The following is a 20460-nucleotide window of genomic DNA, read 5'->3' as shown; positions in this document are numbered from 1 at the left end:
CTCTCTGTTTGTAACTGTGTCACAACTAGAGACAATATGAAATTCCCTTTTAAATGGTGTGTAGACTTTGGTGTAGAGGTTATAGAAGTAATGATCATTGTGGGTCCCTTACAAACCAATAATTCTAGCCAAGTCTAGTCCAGTCTACTTTTATCCTATGTATAATCTAACGGATAAGTTCTTAGAGTATTGTCAATAAAATATCTTTCCTAAATAATCATAAATATGTTGAGTCAGAGATAATACATTTCATACAGTTACAACTGACAAATTCCTAAAAAGCCGAATACTTACCTTGTTATGATCAACTCCAAAATTTCATGCAGATTAATAAAAAGTGAGCCAATAAAAACATATGTTTGGAAGATGAGTTTAAACAAAATGATTAAACATTACAATTATTTACAATCTGGTAACCCTGCATGCATTATAGTTCTGCCTCCTATTTATATTTTGTAAAGTAAAATGCATCTTCAGTTTCTACAACTGAATAGGGAAAACAAGGCGCAATGACTCGCCTTGTTGCTTTTTCATTTACCTTTTCCATCCATCTGTGACTGCTTATTTCTGTATCACAAAGGGGAAAACACTGTGGACCTCACTAAACAAACCTAATATCTTTACACACTTGATTCAGCTATACTTCTACTATTATTAATAAAATATGCACATAAAGAACAAAAGAAACAGAAAAAAACAAGCCAACCACAAAGTTATTTCTTACTTTTTTAAAATATTCAGGCAAAAGACCTTAGGCAAAATCAATTCAGATATGAATATATGCATCAATCTTCAAGAATTCCAACAGGATTAAATTTGTTTCCAGGTAAAAGCTGTAAAATCAAAGTTACAATTGGAATATAAGCATAAAATTCAAGTCCATCCAATAATTCCAACTGTGGCCTAGCAGTATATCAGTGCTTTGGCTGCATACAGAACTCAGAACCCTCTGTCAATGAACTCCTGGGTGGTGCAAGAGCTTCCCAAGTCCTCTCAGCATTGAGGAGACAGCACATAAGACAGAGTCAATGACAAAGCCTTTAACTGGCTTCACAACAAAAATTCTGTTACAGGAGCTCTCCAGGTGTGAATTATAGACAGCCCTGGAATTTTCCTAAGCAGGCCCTGCTGTGCCTAGACTCTTTGCTAGTCACCATCTGTATGCTTCAATGTATCTGCAATTCATGCATAATTTATTAATATGCATTTATTAAATTGCAGCTACCTTGGATAATGGATCTGGCAGGCTCATCGACTCCTTCAGGCCATTCCTGATTCAAGACTGACCAAAATACACAGATAGCTGCAAACAGCCAGCAGAAAGGGTTTTTATGCATTTGACAGAAATGATCATATACTGCAGTATTTTATACATAACTAATGTTATGTGTATAATTTAAAACACTCAATATAAACATATCTATGAGATGCTGGAGTCGTCATGAAGGACTGAAAGCCAGCTGAATTATAGGAAATAAGTGAAATAGCATCACAAGTAGTCTTAATCTGATCCAGGTGAACACAAAACAGGGATACTTGCAATGCTCATGCAACTAAACAGAAAACAATGATCTCATTCAAGAGACTGGTTTCCTGTCAGGAGTGCTATGCTCTGCCAAGGTGCCATTTCATTTTTTGATTAAAAAAATATGGCTGTGAGAATCACTACAAGTTTCCAGTGCTTAAGAGAAGAATAAAAAAAAAATAATATCAACAAAAAATATGTCATCCTCTTTCAAAATACATTGCTAACAAGGAATGGTAGATTTTCTTTTCAAATAAAAGAAGGATTGGTAGTACTTTCAAAACCATGATGCAACAAAAATGTATTGCCAGAAAATTAGGTTACTAAATTTGAACCCTTGTATATATATACTACCAAAAAAAAAACCAAAAAAAAAACCAAAAAAAGAAAAAGCTGTATGCCTGGATTTTCCTCTACTTTAGGTATTAGATGGAAATATTAGTCATGTACGTGACTAATTTTTGACTAGTTTCTTTGACATGATTAAAAAGAAAAGAAAGGAAAACCCCACATGACTAACACTGATTAACACAATACCTTCCACCTCATATGATGAATCAGGAATGTCATATCAAAGGAAGATAATTGCAATTAGATCTGAGTAGCTAGGCTCTGCTTAAAGGCCAAACTCTTTTATAGAACTTGTTCACTCCTTTTGGTAAGAAGACTGGATATACATGACAACAGTACAAAAAGACAAGCACCATTAATACACCAAATCTTGCATCTGCATCTGGAGTGCTAAAACTGTTGCATGACTCTAGATAAATCATTTCTCCTCCAAAATTCAGGAAAAACAACATTGATAAGGCACTGATGCTTGAATGAGACAGTGCTACAAGGTGACTAGTTAATTTCCAATAACAAAGTTGAATTATCCTCTGCATTTTTACACAACAGTCTAAAAGTACTTAATACATGACACATTAGTACTTTACATAACCATTATATTCCATAGACTCCAATACAACAGAAAAAAAATCCATAACATTAATAACTTTAGCTATACAGAATCTCATTAAATTCAAAAGGATGAGTCATAATTACACAATTACAATGCTGTATATTAAAAAAATTGTCTGTATCTTATGTTTGTTTTAAAGGATACAAAACCCAAATCTGTTTAACATAACTGGCTATGTGGTGGCTCTACAATACTAAACAAAAAAAGTTCTCAGAAACTGACTTACTGAAATTTCTATTGTATTTCATATGACCCTGATCTTGCAAAGATTTTAATTTACCTTAATATGTATGAACAACTCCATCTGAGAAAAACAGACTACGCAAAACTACTGAGCAAGAACATCGTTTGCAGAATTACACTTTAAAGCTAATGAATACTGAAAACATACAAAGCAGTTAAAACATCACAATCATTTTGTATTAATTCAGGCATAGACACCCTCCTGTGCTTTGGTACAAATCAGAAAACCATCCACACTTCCATCTGACATTCTCTTTGCTTTTCTACTAGACAATTCTGCTCATATAAGAGCTCCCAGTTGAATCTATGAAATAGTTACTCAAGAACAAGTCCCTGAATATTCACCAATCCAACATTTGCAGTAAAATATGTTCCTATGATTAGGACAAAATATACAAAATATTCTATGTGCTTTTACATCTAAGTCTGCGTAAAAAGTAACCCCTTTCTAAACTAAGCAAATATTTCAAAAATATTTGCATTGTTTTTCTTACTTGAACTGCAACTGAACTGAACTAGTGAGAAAAGAAAATAATAATTGACTGTGGATAATACTTCATGGAAAAAGCTTAATTAAATTGTGAATGGGTTCAATTGAATTGTAGCCTAGGGTAGTGATACAGAGTACTGTTTTAAGAATGGAAGCTATAGATTATAGAATCATAGAACGGCTTAAGTTGTAAGGATCCTAGCAGACAAAAGCTTCTAAGATTTGCTGATGAAGAAACTCTAGGGAGACAAATTATGTATTGCATTTTAAGACAGTCAGCTCACAGTACTATGGAATGTCTTTTGGTATGGGATATTAAATTGTTTTGTTTAAATACTGCATTAGGTTTAAGTACTTCCAAATGGGCAATATTTTCCTTAGGTTGTTATCAGCTAGGTAGAAAATCAGCTCTTACATGAACAGAGCACTGCTCCGCAGCCAAACAAAAAGATCTACCTCATTTTACCACAAGGATCAGAAGTTTGTGTGAATGAATTCAAGTAGAAAATTCTGAAGCTGCTAGACATTTTCCAACTTATTTAGTTGTTTTTCTGTGCTTAATGTTCTGATTCTGTTTTTCATATTATATCAAAAAGAATAAGATGTATAGTGTCCATCTGGATAAGAAGCATAAGCATTAAGTATGTTGAAAAAAAAAAGCTTTGAAAGACTTAAGCACTTTTTCTTGTTAATATAAAAAGGATATGCATATATACACATTATTAATCTTGCTTTTCAGTAATACAGGGGGAAAAGCATCACTATGTTTTAAGATTAGGTCCCATATTACTTGTTTTGAAATGGGTGACAGAAGTTTATTGGCTTTTTTTAGCCTGACCTATTCTGTGCATTCTTGCAGAATATTTTTTTTCTTAAATGACTTATCCTTTCTATGTTTCACTACAGTGACCCTGACTGTCTTTTGCTATTTGTTTATGCCTTCCAGTCGACTAGTGTAAATAGCAAAAAGGACTATAGCACTTACAGCTCCTTGTTCAGTTTGCAGGTTCACAGAGGTTGCAATACTTAAAACAACATTTTTTTAAGTATTTATCTGCACTCACATTTTTGTGCAGAAATAAAAAGACAGAAATCAAGATAAAATCCAAAGAAAGCACCTACGATGGAATTGCTTACATCAGAGAAGACTGTTATGGTCTAAAGTCTTCTGTTTATCATAAAGGAATTTTTATTTTTTTTAGAAGACTGAGTTCAAACTCATAAGACTGAGTTCAAACAATTATCACTGCTTTAGGTTATATACTTGATAAACTGTCAGAAATAAAGGACTTTATTCAACAGGTAACCAAAATATTCTTTTATCTAATCAAGCTGAACTACTAGCAATCAAATCGAGTTATTCAAAATGCAGTTTCTGGAATTACTGAAAAAGTTTAGAGATAATAAGCTTCTTGAAAATTCTGAATTAATTTAACATCCTACCTGCAGTATATTATCTCTGAATTGTATCATACCTCTAGGAAAACACCTGATGGCATTGTTCCTTTAAGAGCCATTGTCATTAAAACCTTTCTGAGTTATTTTTGACTATTCTTTATTGCTTTATCCTAAGCAATAAAGCATTTTTCCTCTTATACGATATAACCAATGCTATTTCTTTATTTCATTTGGTTCTGTAGATGAAAGAAACAAGCAATGTTTCTTTCAACCAGTGTTTCAGAAATGCCTGTCAAGTAATGCAAGATCAGCTGTCTATGCCTGTGTTTAAGAGAGGGGGACAGAGGGCAAGAGGGACCAACATGAGTAAGACGATGAAGTATTTCTGCAAACAGATGGCAAGCAAAGTTTAAGAGCATACTTTTGAGTCTAGGAAAAGGACATCTCATGCTGCATTCATTTTATGTGTCACTTCTTGGATCTGAATTCAGTATCATTAATTCCAAAAATTTGTAAGGAAACAGTAAAACCAAAAAAGTTTCTTATTGCATCAAATAATAAAATATTTTTACTGGAATCCTATTTTTCTATGTGCACAGGTCTATAGTCTAATCTAAAACTTCCATTCACAAAAGCTTGACCTTTAACGGCACTTTTACTATTATCTTCATCAGACATTGATTTTATGCCTCAGTACTTGAAGTTTGCTCCTTTCTCTGTATAGAGGGCCTTACTCACTCAGTTGTCCTGGTCGGACAGTCTGCAGCAAACCCCCACTCTAATGACACCGTTCCCTGCCCTGCCTTTAATCCTGACACAAAATTTCTCAGTTGGCTTCTCACCTCTTTCAAAGTAGATCTGGTCATTGACACAGAGGGAAACACCCTTCTCGTCTCCCTCCCTGCCTTTCCTAGAGTCTGTATCATTCCATTCCCACACTCAAGTCACAGGAGCCATCTCATCTCTCCACATTGCCAAAAACATTCTAGCTCTGCAGGCATTTATACATCTATAACTAATTTATCTTGTTTATCTTCCATGGAATATATCTTGTATAGACACATTTAAGTTGGGTCCCCAGTGAAGCCAGCTTACTGCCTGGAGCGGCTGAAATTCCTCTGTGCCACACTTCAGGTACTCTCTTGCTGACCTGTGATCCCTCTCCAAGCTCTGAGTATCTATTGCAGGTAGGTTATTTATGATCCCTGGTTTTACTTCTTCTCTGATGTTACTGGGGTGAAAAAGATAAATTGAAATAATAAAAAAATCCCCAATCAATCAAACAAAAAGAAAAACACTTTGCTAACAGATCATTATTTTTGTATTTTTTGAAACCAGAGTATTATGTTTTCAGACATCCACAATATGTGTGTTTAAAAAGATGTGTGTTGCGGGTGCTGAGTAAAGTTAATTTAGAATTTGTATACAACATTGTCTTCTTGATTAAGTCTTTCTTTGTTGTGCAAGTTGGAAATATTTTTAATTGGGCTCACCTCTTACCCATTAGAAGTAGGCCATTAGAACCAATATTAAAGCCCAGAAAGAAGTAAAAAATACTGGTAATAAAGGGAGACATTTTTTGTGCAAAGATAATTGAAAAAATAGTGTGATAGCCTTTGGCGATTGAGCTGGATGTATGCCAGAAGGCAGGGGAGCCCTGTGGTTCTCATTTACTTGATGTACAAGACAGATCACCAGCTTCTTTTCCTGAAAAATATCTCTTCAGTGTAAGCAGAAATAATCATTAAAAAAGCAGTGGTTGCTTCTATTTCAGTTGGGAAAGGGACATGCTGAGTTTTGATTTGGGGTTTTTGTTGAGTGTGTAATCAGAGAGTCAGCCCAAAACACTTTGAATATCCAAAGGTTTTCATTGTCTTGAACAAGGTGCTAGTTTTAAATAAAAGTATTGTTCAGAACAGAAGTATATTCCAAGCACCTTGCCCAAGATCATGCAGGAATGCTAGGACAGAAGAGATGATAAATCAGATTTCCCAGTTCTGTGCTTTGATCAAAGAATGTCTTTCCTCTCTTCAAATGTATCCCAAAAGTGTATTTTGAAAGCAGTGTAGGGACCAGTCAAAGAGATACACAATTACAGCCTTTGCAAGAAAGAATTTGAAAGAATACCTTGAAGAGGTTTGCTCAACTACAAATTTAACCTAGAAGTTAAGGAGTGCACATGCATTTGAAATTTAGTCCATGAAATTGTTCTAAATCACAGAACTGGTGAGTATTGTAGAAATCAGTTGGGGAGGGGGAAGTTCAAGCCCTGTGGAAAGCCCTGTGAAGCTTCAGGAATCACAAAGGGCAGTGCTTTCAGCCTCAGACAACTTCCTCTCCTGGTGTGATTTATCTAACTAACACAGATATCTAGAAGTCAAACATGCAAACTTGAGCTATGGTTCACAGCATGCACAATTATGGAAGGAAGCTCTATTTAATTCACCTTGTGCAAACCTACTTACAAGTCCAGAAAATAGTTTAATGTACAAGTAATCTGCTCCAGACTGAAAGAGGATGGCTTCTTTTCTTTTTCCCTACACAAGGGGGTATACATAAAGTCCAATTATTAAGCACTTATTTCCTAGATTCCATGTGCATGAAATAATGTGACAGCTCCTCTTCATCATTTACACATTATGCACCTCTAAAGAAACATTTCCCTCTACTCTGGCCACTGCCTGCACAGGCATACAAAGTTCAAGTCCATGAAGTACTTGTTACTCATCCTCAAACTTACTGTCAATACTGCTACTTTTCTTTTACTTTTTAGTTTTCTTCACACGCAGAAGATATTTTTGCCCATGGAGGAATAGCAATGGTAGCAGTGTGGATAGTTACAATTTATTTTTATCTTGCTTTTATTATCTCATGGGCTCACAAAGCATTTACAAGCAGCAAAAACAATTATTCAAGAGGAAGGCAGGTGGATAGTGCATCATTACAGTATTTCCCAAGTTCCATTAAGCAAGCACAGACCAAACTGACTCTAGAAGTGCTTGTAAGTAATACCCTGCAAGGAAGAGCTGGAAGGAAGCGTAGTGTTTCAAGCACTATCATGATTTCATGCTAGTCTACATTTAGACAGGTAGAAGGAGATCCTTTGGCACAATCAATTATTTTTTTGGTGCCAAAGCAAATATTAAAAGGTGCTCAGAAATCACAAAGTGTTGGTTACTGCTGGGGTTAGTTTTTGTTAAATAGAAATTAATATATTGCTATTATATTTGACTATATTTTGTTTCAAGGCAAAATACATATCTAAGACTCTTTTAAGGAACAATGCTTCAAGAAGCCAACCCACTATGGCTGTGCTGACCTGGAATTCTAGCCTTTGCCCCCTCTTCTTTGGAAAAGTAAAAGCACCTGCAGTGTTTATTTTGCATTGATCAATCTCCTTTGCTGTTCTTTAGATTATTCATTCTGTACTCAAATCCAGGTGAAAATGTCTCTTTTCTGTACTTTATTAAGCTTAAATATTACACATTGCAAAAAGAAGCATGTTTTTTCATTAAATATTTTTTAAATGTCATCTATTTATTAGGTTGTGCCTCTGTGTACAGAATTCATAAAAGAATTGTAAAAGAATATAGACTGTTGAGCAAATCAAAGTTGTTACTACATACTAAATAAAAGGAAAATTCAGTATCTAAAACTATCCCTTGAAAACTCTGCCCTATACACCTAAGAATCAATCATCAAAGCTTGAGTAACACACCCCAGACATACTTTTCCTTTTTTGGTTTAGACTCACAACCAAGGATAAATCTGTCTTAAGTGATTCATGTACTTATTCATCTCTACTGACTATGAGGAATACCTTGGACAGCTAGTATAGTTGTACAGGTGTCACAGTTGGACCTCTAGCAATGCACTTCAAAATGAAATTATATAAAATTATAGATAACTTTGGAGAGAGATGCAGAGCCCTTGGGCATCTATGGAAGGTTCACTGCACTCCAGTTACATGTGAAAATCTTAAGCTTCAGATGGCCTCAGCATCTTGCCTCCACCAACACTGACATGGCTATACTTGCAGTCTGTACCCATTCCCCATGCCTCCCTGAGTTCACTCTGAGTTCTTTTTCTAGCAATGCCTTCTAGTTACAAAATAAAAACAAGTATTGGCTTCCAAAGAAAGTTTTATGAAATTATTGTTGCACTGGAACAAAAGCAGGACAAATCCATGTCAATTGGTATACATATCAAGCTTTCCATGATTTGGATAAAAGCCTTATCACAGGCAGAAGAAAAGCTGATCAAGATACACAGCTACACATCTCAGAACTGTCTGATTGTCCATTTTACAGAGGTAGGAGCACTCGCACCATATTTTAGAAATAGACAGCATTACAAAATCATACTCTTACTCATTGCTTTTTTGCGAGCAAATGATCACATCTTCTGAAAAGGATGCTTGGATAACCAGTAATTTTGCTCTTAATAAGCACAAGAAGTGAATTAAAGGACATGAAGATTTTAGTAACCAGATTTCAATACAGATGAATCATTTGAATAAATTTTATTTTTCTTCAAAAACACAGCTTGTCCCTAGAGAACAAAGAGCTACAGATAAATTGCTTTCAGCCTGAGAAATTAAGCAGGATGATCAGCTTGCAGTGGCTAAAGAAATCTTGCAAACAGGCTGATAAAACATTCAGGGTTGAGAAGTTTACAAACATAACTAACTTTGCATTCCTCATCATCCTTCATTAGCGAGATAATAAAATCAATAGCAATTTAAATCACAGGTATACTTTACACAAACTCTCCTTTTAGGATTAGTAGAAATAGAACACTGTGTAGGTAAAAATTCTGTTACCAGCTTTTTCCATATCTAAATCAGAATCCAGTGCATCTCATTCAAGACTCTAACAGTTCATTCAAAGCTAAAAGGAAAAATGTGCTTGTCACCCATTTCTAGTGGAGATGTCTAAAACTTCTGTTATAACATGACTGATCATTATTTTCAGTCCTGTTCATGAAAGTAAATATAGGAATAATTCTCTAGGAGTCACACTGAAATGGTCCAAGTCCTAGGTGAAGTCCCAGCTCCAGACATAAGCAAGTAGGAACATTGATATCTAGAGCAGTGGAGGGCAGAGAGCTCATGGGGATGAAGCCTTTTCCTCAGCTGCAGCAACAGATCAACAAGATCAGTCTGCTATCACACTGATGGGAGTGATCCTTCCGACTACGCTATAGAAGCACCTGAATTCCACATTTATCTGCTGTGTGCTGGGGCACATTCCAGCATACTACAACTAATGGAGATGTTTCTTCACAAAGTTGTCACTTCATAGATTTAAACAGTAGTTAAGTATACCCCAATATTCGTATCATACACATCTCCAGCAATTTTTCTTGAACATTTCTAAGCCAGTCTGGGAAGTTGAACATCCATTAATAATTCCAGCTGCACTAAGTGCAGTCCTGGAGCACATCTGACAACCATCTGAAAATAAATCTAATTTGTGTGCTCTGAGACTGCCCCAGTGTAATGTAAAAAGTAAAGAGGAAAAAGTAGTAAAAATGACTAAAAGATTCCTTGCATCTGTGCACACCTTGTCTTGGCTAATACTCTGATGTACATGCTCCATAAGAAGTAGTCACTCAAGCATAATTCTGAAAATAAAGATCATTACTGTATTCTAACAAAATCCATTCATTATATTTGAAGGCACATAGAAACAATATTTTTTAATACCTAGTAATTTTTTCTTAGCTAAAGAATATTCTTTGTAATTCATTCAGTTGGCAGAGAAATAGAGCCAGTTGACAGGGTAATTTTTTCAATTAGAGATTGTCTTCTCAAATTTCTGAAAGCCTGGAACATGCCTAGAATTGATTTCTTCTACATATTTACTGGAAACACTACTAAACACAAATTCTACTTTGACTACCTCTCTGAAGCAGTACTGACTTGTAGCTTTCTTGGTAATGAGAGTTGTTTGCTGCAGCAATAATCCACCCTGGATAGGTGAAGGCCTTTGAAATATGTAAGTCTCTGACTGAGCAGACATAGACAAGACTAGTACCTTGTTAGTCAAAGAACAACCTCATTTAGATGAGGTAATAGTGGCTCCTCATACCAAACTGGCAGCTCATACCTTGATACTGAGATAGATATAGATAGATAGATAGATAGATAGATAGATAGATAGATAGATAGATAAAAAAAATATTTAAAAACCAAACATCAGCATGGTTCATTAGGCTGCAGACTAAATACAGTTTATTTAAGGATGGGTTTTAAGTTTATTTAAGGGCATCCATCACAAGAATAAATGACAGTAATAACAGAAAGCCTCTGGAGATACCATGTTAGCAGTCCCTTCGGGTAACCTTATTGCCCTTACAACTCTCTGATCCTCTTCAACACATTTTATCCTCAAACAATCTCCATCTTGATGCTCTCTCTGGTTTTTAGTTAACCTGTTTCCAATACTTTGTCCTGTCAAGCGTCACTTAAATCCTCCGACACAGAAGAGAAGTAAGATTATCAAGACATCCAACAGAAAGAGCCTAAATAGAAGGTTACCTAAAAGGCTACGTTTACTACACCTTTAATCAATTGGTTCAATTTAATCTCTCCTCTGAGTTCAGTTTATCAACAGAAAAGTAATTTAAAAGTCAACTCCTTTTTATAAGTAGGTAGAACACTATTCTGTAAATATTTATCCAGTTAGTGTGGCCAACACAAATTTAAAAGGGAGGAAAATATCAATCGTTTCGATAAGATTCAAAGCTGCTTTTTGTTTTGGTTTTATTACAGTGAAAACTGTGCTTATTTCCACATATAGGGTGTTCTGAATAGTCCTGTAATTCCCAAAAAGCAAAGAGGTTTGATACACATACTTTTAGAAAACCACTCTTTAGACACTTTCAAAAACCCTCTATAGACAAAATATATAAAACTAATTACTTTCCACCTATTAATATTACATGTGGTCCTCAGCAACCGGTATATCCAGCCTGGTAAACTTTTAAACCATTTTTTGATGTTACTTAAACATATATAAACATATGACTGGTGCTTGCTTGAAGGTAAATAAAGAAAAAAATCACTAGATAAATATAAAAGCTACATCTATGTCCTTTCTCTCTATAGAAATAGCTTTTCACCCACATAACACTAACACCCACTTAACTTGAAAACAGAGTTCATTGTCTTTCTATAGAAATTTACTCTGGCCCTACAATAAGTCAATAACCATGGGAACTTTGGAATTTCTTTTCATACCAAGGGATATTTTTAAATTTCCTGCCTCTTTTCCCATGACATATACATTGAAATAATTTATGGGGAACACTTAAGCTGTAAAATTATATCTTTACTATAGACCATGAAACCTAATAATTCAGTGTTTGATAGCCCTTCTGCCTATCTTGAATTTAAAAATACTTTTTTACACGTTTTAATTCTTGCTGTATTTCATACTGTTTTTCACATTGTACCACTGTTTAGGCAGATTGCAGCCCAGGGAGACATAAGATCTAAAACTAGTTTTTCACTTCACAATTTACATGCCACACAAAATCCATCAGGTCCTCAAACCAGTGTTACTCATATACCCCTGGAAAATGCTGATTGAATCACTTATTTGACATTTTCATAGTCCACTTATTTTATATCCCCTCTGCTCCCAGTTTAATTGTTTTCCTATCTCATTTCTCTCCTCAGTTTTCCTTTTCTCTTAATCCTTCCTATTTTTTCTTACCTCAAAGAGATCACCCATTCATCTTTTCATGTGTTTTATCTCTGGTACAACAAGATATAAAACATTTTTTCCATAATTTCCAATTATCTGTGCAGATTCCATAGCTGAAGGTCAACTTCAGTGTACAAATAATAACCTAACCAAAATTCTGTATTATTTTTCCAATGCTCTCTTCCAGGTGTCTGTTTCTTAGTTTATGTGCAATTAGACTAAACAAAGCTTTTCCTTTCCTCTCACCCCAATCCAGCCCTCATATTTATCAGTGGAACAGTGTAAGTCTACAGATCCTATTAACTGTTGTATTGCCTGTCAGGCATGTAATTCCAAGCATCTTTTGTTGATCCTGATAAATCCTCAGTTGCAGGATATGACTAAATCCTGCAGAGGTCTTTTTTGCATAAGGCTACTAAGTACAACATTTTCTTTATTCCTATTCAGCCAGAACAGCTGCCTAAAGCTTCATTGTATTTTATTCTGTTTCTTGAATCATAATTTCCTTTCGGCAGATAATCACATCCTACCATAGCTTCTTAAAATGCTTCTAAGGACTAACCCCTTCTTCATGTGTTGATTTGACTATGTTGCCCTGATTCCCTTTGCAGGTAGCCCATTGTGCAGGAATTCCACAGTGCTCAATGTCACTTTCAGCTCTAATATTTGCTATCAAATCTTAATCTTTTGCTTCTAACAATTCCTGTGTCTTGAAATTCCTTGTTTACCTGTCAGATTACCCAATAAGTATCTTTATTCTTCCTTCCCAGTTACTCTTCAGATGTGGGTGTACAAATTCACGTACATTCATGTAAACATACATGTGTGCAGAAATATGTGTGTGTGTATAGATATGCAAGTAGGTAAGCAAATATGTGCATTAACACATAAATACACATTTGGGCACGTGTGTGCAAAATTCCACATACATGTGCAAACATCAATGCATGCAGGGGGTGTGGGTGGGTAAATAATTGTGGTTTATTCCTTAGTGGTGGCTTTTCCAACCTCCATTAACTCAGCACATTTCAAAAAGCAATACTTCAGGCTACACTTCAGTAAGTACAACTGTCTAAGTGTGGCTGCAAATGACAGGTAATTGAGTTCACTTGACACCCTTCACAGGCCACAAGGAAAGGAAAATAAAACTCAGCATAAAATGTTAGATGAATTTCTTAGATTATCAACTTAAAGTCTGAAATTAATTATTTCTTTTTATTATTTAAGACTGAATGATTTCCAGAATTCTGTTTTGAACAATATACTAAATCCATAAAGTTGAATGGAGCTTTCCAAGTTACTGTACTGGATAATGCAGTTACTGAATTGTCTCCTGAATTCGAAAATGACTGATTCAACTTTATAGGGAAATAATATGGCAAAAAAATTTAATTTTCTGAGCATTTATAGTAGTTCTTAAACCAATATACCTAAGTTTTAACATTTCATACCATCTTCCTGAATTAACTACTGCTTGTTCCAAATCGTAAACTGCTGTTCACAGGAAAATTGAAGTCCTCTGTTTCTTTGCTTCCTCTGCATCATAATGGAAAATAGATTAGATTTGTAAACTTTTTCAAAATTAAAGTTTGGTATGTTTTTTGGGTTTTGTTAAGACAATACCAAATTTCTTTTTTAAAACGGGCATCACATTAAAAAGGGCAAGAGAAGAAAATCAGCTAGAAACAGGCAATCTTAATCCCAAAATTCTTTAGTTTTCATGTGTGAAACAGAACTTTTGTATTACATAATATTTCTCCATTATCAGCAGGAATAAGTTTGAATATACTGGCAGACAACTTCTGAAAACACTCAATGTATTCTTTTTCTTTTACGGAAACAAGCAGAGCAATTGTGTTATTTACAAGTAAGGTATGTTGTTTGCAGCTATGAGAACAAAAAAGTTAAAATCACTAAGAGCTATCCAAATTATTAGGTTTTGGGATTCATCATGTCAAACCAGCCTTCCTCCTAAAAAGACATTTGCAACTAAATTCATCAGTATCTCTGTTAGATTCACAGAAAAGCTTCCCAGCCCTCACTTAACAGCACACAGGTTCTCAAATCAAATTCTTTCTTAGACTTATACCAAGATTCAGAGTTTGGATTCAAGTCATCTATGTACAAAGGGAGAATTTTCCAGACTATTCAGACTTCACATCATGGTTTATAAAAAAATACTAGGGATCTTCATAATTTTTTAAATTCTATATTCAGAATTTTTTTCCCACTTGAACCCCCTAAACTTTTTATATCACCAGGCTAAAATCCTAAGTACAGATTTTCATAAAATTTGCAACATTTTCTGACTCAAAGTAACAGGAGAAGATATTTTTATATGAGTTTTTCAGCACTACTTCAATATTTCAGCATTTTACTTTTAATTTGAGGAGTCTCACCACACTACTAAATTGTATCTACAGTCTGCAAGGGTGTGATTCTTACCACACATTAAAATAACCAGTTTTATTCATTACCTTTTTAAACAACCATATATATAAGAGGTGAGAAATTTGCTAAATTTACGTTATTTTGCATTCTGTTATATGGAATTCTTAGTACAGAAATTCAAATATAATTCATAAGATGCCACCCTCCTGAGTAGAAAACTCTTGTGCCTACTGGTAATTAGCAATGAATTCGTAACAATTTGTTGTCCACCTTTCAATAATCTCTGCAAATTTCTTTTTTTTTAAGCAGAACAATATCTGCAGTCTAGTTTAAAACACTGTCAGAGCAGAAATAAGTAAAGAAATACATATATATGTTAGGACCACAGTCTCTGGGGTTTTTTCTCCACCTAAAGGGCACTTCGTTGTATTATATATTTCAGCACAAGGCATACTTCAGAATTGCCCTTTCTTCTACATGAAAAACACCAGCACTGAGGAAAGGCATACACAATCCAAGAGAGAGAAACAAGCCCTGGAGATTCAGCAAAAAATTATGGCTTCAGAAGCACTACTTTTATCTTTTACTGTTTCTACAGTCTTCAAAAAAAGTATAAAGACTTCATAAATGTCAGATTTGTGCCTTAAACCATTCTAGAGGCTGTGAAATTGAAGCTAAAGAGCAATCAGCAATAGACCTTATTCTTGGCTCTGGGGCTTAAACTCATAGTAGTGAGAAGACAGTTTTATTTGTGTAGATTTACTTTTCATCAGTTTGGACAAAGTCCAGTGCTATTTCCAAAGCCAGCTGGAGAGCAGCAAGAGGGCAGGCACCTTAGAACAACACCTTAATCCTTAGTCATTGTGGTCAATCAGGTCGGTCATTTATGAAAAATGGGGGAGGTGAAGACTGGTTTGTGGTTTGAAGACAGCTTCTCCTGAAGATGGTGTATGTAACAAGAGCCACACTTCTTGTTCAGCTCTTAGACAGTCATTTATATTAAACATAAAAATGCTCCTGCCCATATGGTTAAAAATATCTTTTTTGCTTCAAGCTTTAAAATCAGCACCCTGCAGTTCCAATAAATGGAAGAAGGTAAAGTACGATGTCATCTTTATTGTGTGCATTTCATAGTGCTGTGCTAGTCTACTAATCATGGTAGAGGCACCTTCACAAATAAAAAGAGGCATTGAATTTATAGCACTGGCAATGCTATAGAAGTAGTGGGCTTTTAATAAAAGCTTGAGAATTCTTGTACTATTTTAAAACTCAGCAAGCCTGGCATATATCCAAAAGCTGTAGACGATCAATCTCAGTTAGATGCTTATGAAGTTACCAGCAGTACTCTCACCAACATGTCACTTAGGTACTTGTTATACATCATACCAGCTTTAATTAAATAACATTTAAATAAAACAATTGTATAGGGTTTTTTTACTAATTCCACAAAATAACCTGTTAAGAAAATAGAAGACACAATGCTGTTATAATCACAAAACAAACTAACACACCTCAGCTTTTACAAAAGACTAATGAGAAGTCAGTGAGGCAAACAGCAAATTAAAAGTGTATAAAATATTTACATCACAGCATTTACAAGAACTATTCATGGGCATTGTCTTTAAAGAGCTGTTTTAAGCAGCTGTCTCTATCCAATCCTTTCTCTATTTAGAACCATGTACTATAGCTTGTGGAATTCATGAGGAACACTAATTTGTTCTTCTTGCAATGAGTTTCTTCACATTGTATAGGTCAAGACAATTGCACTCATAAGGAATTTTATCACTTCCATTATGGAGAAGGGATAAACATTTAGGGAAATTGTAGTCATTTGAGAGCTGACAAGTACACTGACATTGTAGCAAAAGGTCTGGATTCACACAGAGAAGAGCATTGTACTGAAGATGGTCTTTAAACAAGAGCTTAGCTGAATCCTCTGTCCGTAATTGAAGGCCAAAGTCCTTCAGGCTATCTTGTAAGAAATTTCTCCCTTCTGCTGCTATTCCCCTTCTAAAGGTGGTAAATTTGCCTCAGGTTTACATTTGAAAATCTGAATAAATTGCCATTGTCTTTATGTATCTACTTATTTGTTTACTTTCTAGCTTGCAAAAAAAGGAGTTATGTGTATTATATTTAAAGCAGGAATCATTACATATGAAACAAAATTGTTATTGTTCTAGTTTCAGGGGAAATGTGTTTAGGATGCTGAACCCTCCTCCATTTTACTGTTCAGTTATAGAAAAAATGGTTGAAATCCTGGATTTTTTTAAACAACTGACTTTTGGAAAGACTAAGATTGCCAATGATAGTTCTTAAAAGTTTAAATGCAAAATGTAGCTCATCCTTTACAAGGTTTGTGTGAAACAGTTTACACTGCTTGGAGGAACACATAATGGTTTATTAGAAGGTAACACATTTAAAACACTGAAGGAACTTGACAAAAAAATTGAAGAAAGGGTATAAGTGGATTTGAAGAAAATACAGGCCTAGGAAGAATTCATATCTGGATAAATTAATCTTGGGTAGAGAAAAGAAGCTGCTACTTCTGGCCAGCTCCAGTTAAGATTCTATCACCAGCATTCAGAGACAAAGCTGGTAAGTCAGTGTCATGGTTTGACACTGGCACAATGCCAGTGCCCCCACAAAAATGCAATCTCTCAATTGAATGCTGTGAAATGCGATCGAGAACAGAGCAAAGCAGGCCCAAGCCTAATAACAAGGGGGAAAAAACTTTATTAAGCTACTACTACTATACTACTATAAAAGGAAAAAAAAAGAAAAATAAACACACAAATAATTCAAAATTAAAACATTCCAGAGCATTCCTCCTCCCACCACCCAACTCCAACAAACTACAGTGAGACACAACCTGATCTCCAATCAGGTTTCCACCCTCCAGACAATTGATACTCAGTCCATCGCAAGAGAGAGGAGCCCCTCCTGTACCACAGACCCCCCAGGAAACACAACTGCCACATCCTGTGCTTCCATGTCACACATGGCACCACCCAGAGAAAAAAGTTTGCCAATGGTGACCCTCTCCTTTCTATGCACAGTGCTCTCACCACCAATGCATGGATGGACAGACTGCTTTTAGCATTTTTCCTTTCAAGGATGCCCTGCCAAGAGGGGAGAAAATAACAGTTCAGTTTTTCATTTTTGGGACCACAGTCCCCCCCATTTTCCCCTGGGGCCAAGGGTGCAAGAACAGAAATCTTCTTCTCTTCTTCTCTGAAGACAGGGGGCACCACCACAAACCTCCCTAACTTTTCTCTGTTCGCTCCACTTCTGTCTTTTTCCAGCTGAAGCATGGTCTCTTTGGCTCACTGGCATCCTCCTAAAATACAGTCTCTCTTGGAGAAGATCGGTTCAGTCTGTGGCTACCAAGAAAAAGTCCAGCCAAAAGCCACTCCATCATCTCCTCCCACCTAGAATTTCTCCTTCTAGTATCCCAGGGTCCAGGCTGTCTCTCTTCCTCTCTTTTTCAAACCAAGGAGGAGAAAAATTTCACAAAGCTTTCATTTCTCAGGAAGGGTTAAAAGTCCCAACTCCCAAGGATGGCTCGCTGCCCAGGCTCCAGCTCCCACAGCCCGGCTGGGCACCTTGCGGCCCTCCCGCTCTTCTCCTTCCCCGCGGTGAACTGCTGGCAAAATCACCGCTGTCTCTTTTTCTCTCTTGGGAGAGAGAGAGACTCTGGGGGGAATGGAGACATCCCAGATTTCTCCACCCTTCCATCTGCAGGGGGCCAGGCTGGTTCCAGTCCCTCCACCCTTGGGCCTACCTCCACAGGCCGCATGGCTTCTCCCCTCCCCCACCCAGCTCGTGGCCGGGCAGGGGAGAGTTCTGCACTGACCGCTGACCGGAACCCAAGAGAGCGAGTTCTCCTGGGAATTCTGCCTTTAACCCCTCTGTGTTCTCAGAGGCGTGTCCACCTTCAATTGGTCAATATCCATATTGACCTCTTCCTTCCAAGAAAATTCTTTTTCTGTGTCAAACCATGACAGTCAGGTATGACAGGCAGTGGCTTTTCTGTTGCTTCCTTGGAAAGATTTATCAGAAGTACTTTCTGTTTGGAAATAAATAGACTTCTGAACAACTGAATTTGTTATCAAGGTCTAATTTACTCGGCTCTGCTTATTAAACCAAAGAACAAAGCACCAATTTTTTTTAGTAGAAGTTTTATGCAGACAGCAGTATAGCTGTTTCTAAAACGGAAAAGTAAAGAGGAACAATAGAAGAACAAGGTAATTAAAAACCCTTTTTACAATGGCCATCAACAAAGAGCAGAAAATTGATTTGTTTGAAAAATTTAATAAATTCAGCTTCTCAGTTCATCCAGCAGTAACAGACATAGGAATTATTTATAAAATATTTTGGCAACAGGACAAGAATAACACATATTTTCTAAATTATTAGACTTATTCATGGGGTCTTTGTTCCAGTTGTCCACACAATGGCAGTCCAAGTAGGAGCACAATTAAGTTGAATCCACCCACATTTTAAATAATTACACCTCTGGAGTCTGAAGAGTCACTTTGAAGTCTGACTCAAAGGCGGCCTTTAGTTTTACTTGATAAAGCTATAGTTATTGTAAATGGCTTCAAACTAAAAAAGGGTAGATTTAGATTGGGTATTAGGATTACATGATTTACTGTGAGGGTGGTGAGACCTTGGAACAGGTTGCCCAGAGAAGCTGAGAATTCTGTATCCCTGGGAGTGTTCAAGGATAAGTTGGATGGGGTTTAAGCAGCCTGGACAAGTGGAAGGTGTCCCTACCCATGGCAGGAAGTTGGAAGCAGATGATCTCTAAGGTCTGCCCCAACCCAATTCTATGATTCTATGATTTCTTCCTGAGAACAACCTCAATAAATCAATTCATAGAAATATTTTGAAACACTGTCTGCTTTTCTGATTCCCCCCACTGCCAGAAAAAATTGTAAATTTTCAGAATTAACAATAAAGATTATATGCTTCCCATAATTGTAACAATGAAACAAAACAGGATGTTTCAGCTGAGAAGAGACAGAAGTGGGAGAAATATTACAGAGTAACTACCTATGATATAGAGAAATTCAGTGATGAATAGTTGTTTTCCATCTTTCTTAACATAGGCATTAAAAAAAAAAATAGTATTGACGTGGGAAGGACTTTTTCTTACTGTAAACAGTTAATCTGTATAGAGACTTTAAATTCATTAGCACTTGTCTGCAATACAATTGAGACAATCAAATTTATTCTCAGACAATGCATGTAGTCACGTAATATATGAAGAGCAGAATTTATCACCTTAACTGTGAAGTATTAAACTTCTGTGTCTACCAAAGCAGTTGAAATGCTACAGAAATTAAGAAATATTTTCATTTGAGGAAATAAGTCTGACAATTAAAATTATTTTCTTGAAGTGTATATTTAGATAATTTTGTTTCATTGCCGAATCACTTATTTGCTTTGTAAAACTATTAGCTCAAAACAAATTTAGGATTAATTTTTCCACTAATTTGTTATGCTTGAGAAATATCATTTGCCAAATAATAGTCATGCATTTTGTTACTTGAGCTTTCATTTGAAATATATTTTAAAAGATTAATTGCTTGCTGTTTTGAGAAACAAAACCAAAGAAAATATTGAAAAACTTCACTGGATTTTTTACCACTTTTTCTTACTTTGCTCAGAAGATAAGAACATGTCCTGATAAGCAAGAGCTTCCCAAGTATTTTGTCCTTCCACCCAGTCAGCA

The 20460-nt window shown here is 35.7% G+C and overlaps 1 long non-coding RNA gene across 3 annotated transcripts in view; it reads left to right on the top strand.

Annotated features, from left to right (window-relative positions):
• LOC121469216 (uncharacterized) overlaps window positions 1–20460 on the top strand; it is an 83225-nt gene that overhangs the window by 33927 nt on the left and 28838 nt on the right. The window contains exon 1 of one of the 3 annotated variants that reach the window (XR_012054132.1): window positions 3520–5807. The exons of the other annotated variants lie outside the window; for them this stretch is intronic. This is a non-coding gene — a long non-coding RNA (uncharacterized lncRNA). Of the gene's footprint in view, window positions 1–3519; window positions 5808–20460 lie in introns of those variants that run through there. 3 annotated transcript variants of the gene reach the window in all.

The sequence above is a fragment of the Taeniopygia guttata genome, chromosome 2, assembly GCF_048771995.1.
Source record: "Taeniopygia guttata chromosome 2, bTaeGut7.mat, whole genome shotgun sequence".
NCBI lineage: Eukaryota > Metazoa > Chordata > Aves > Passeriformes > Estrildidae > Taeniopygia > Taeniopygia guttata.
Note: the sequence above shows the minus strand (reverse complement) of the source record. Positions and strands in the feature narration are given on the sequence as shown.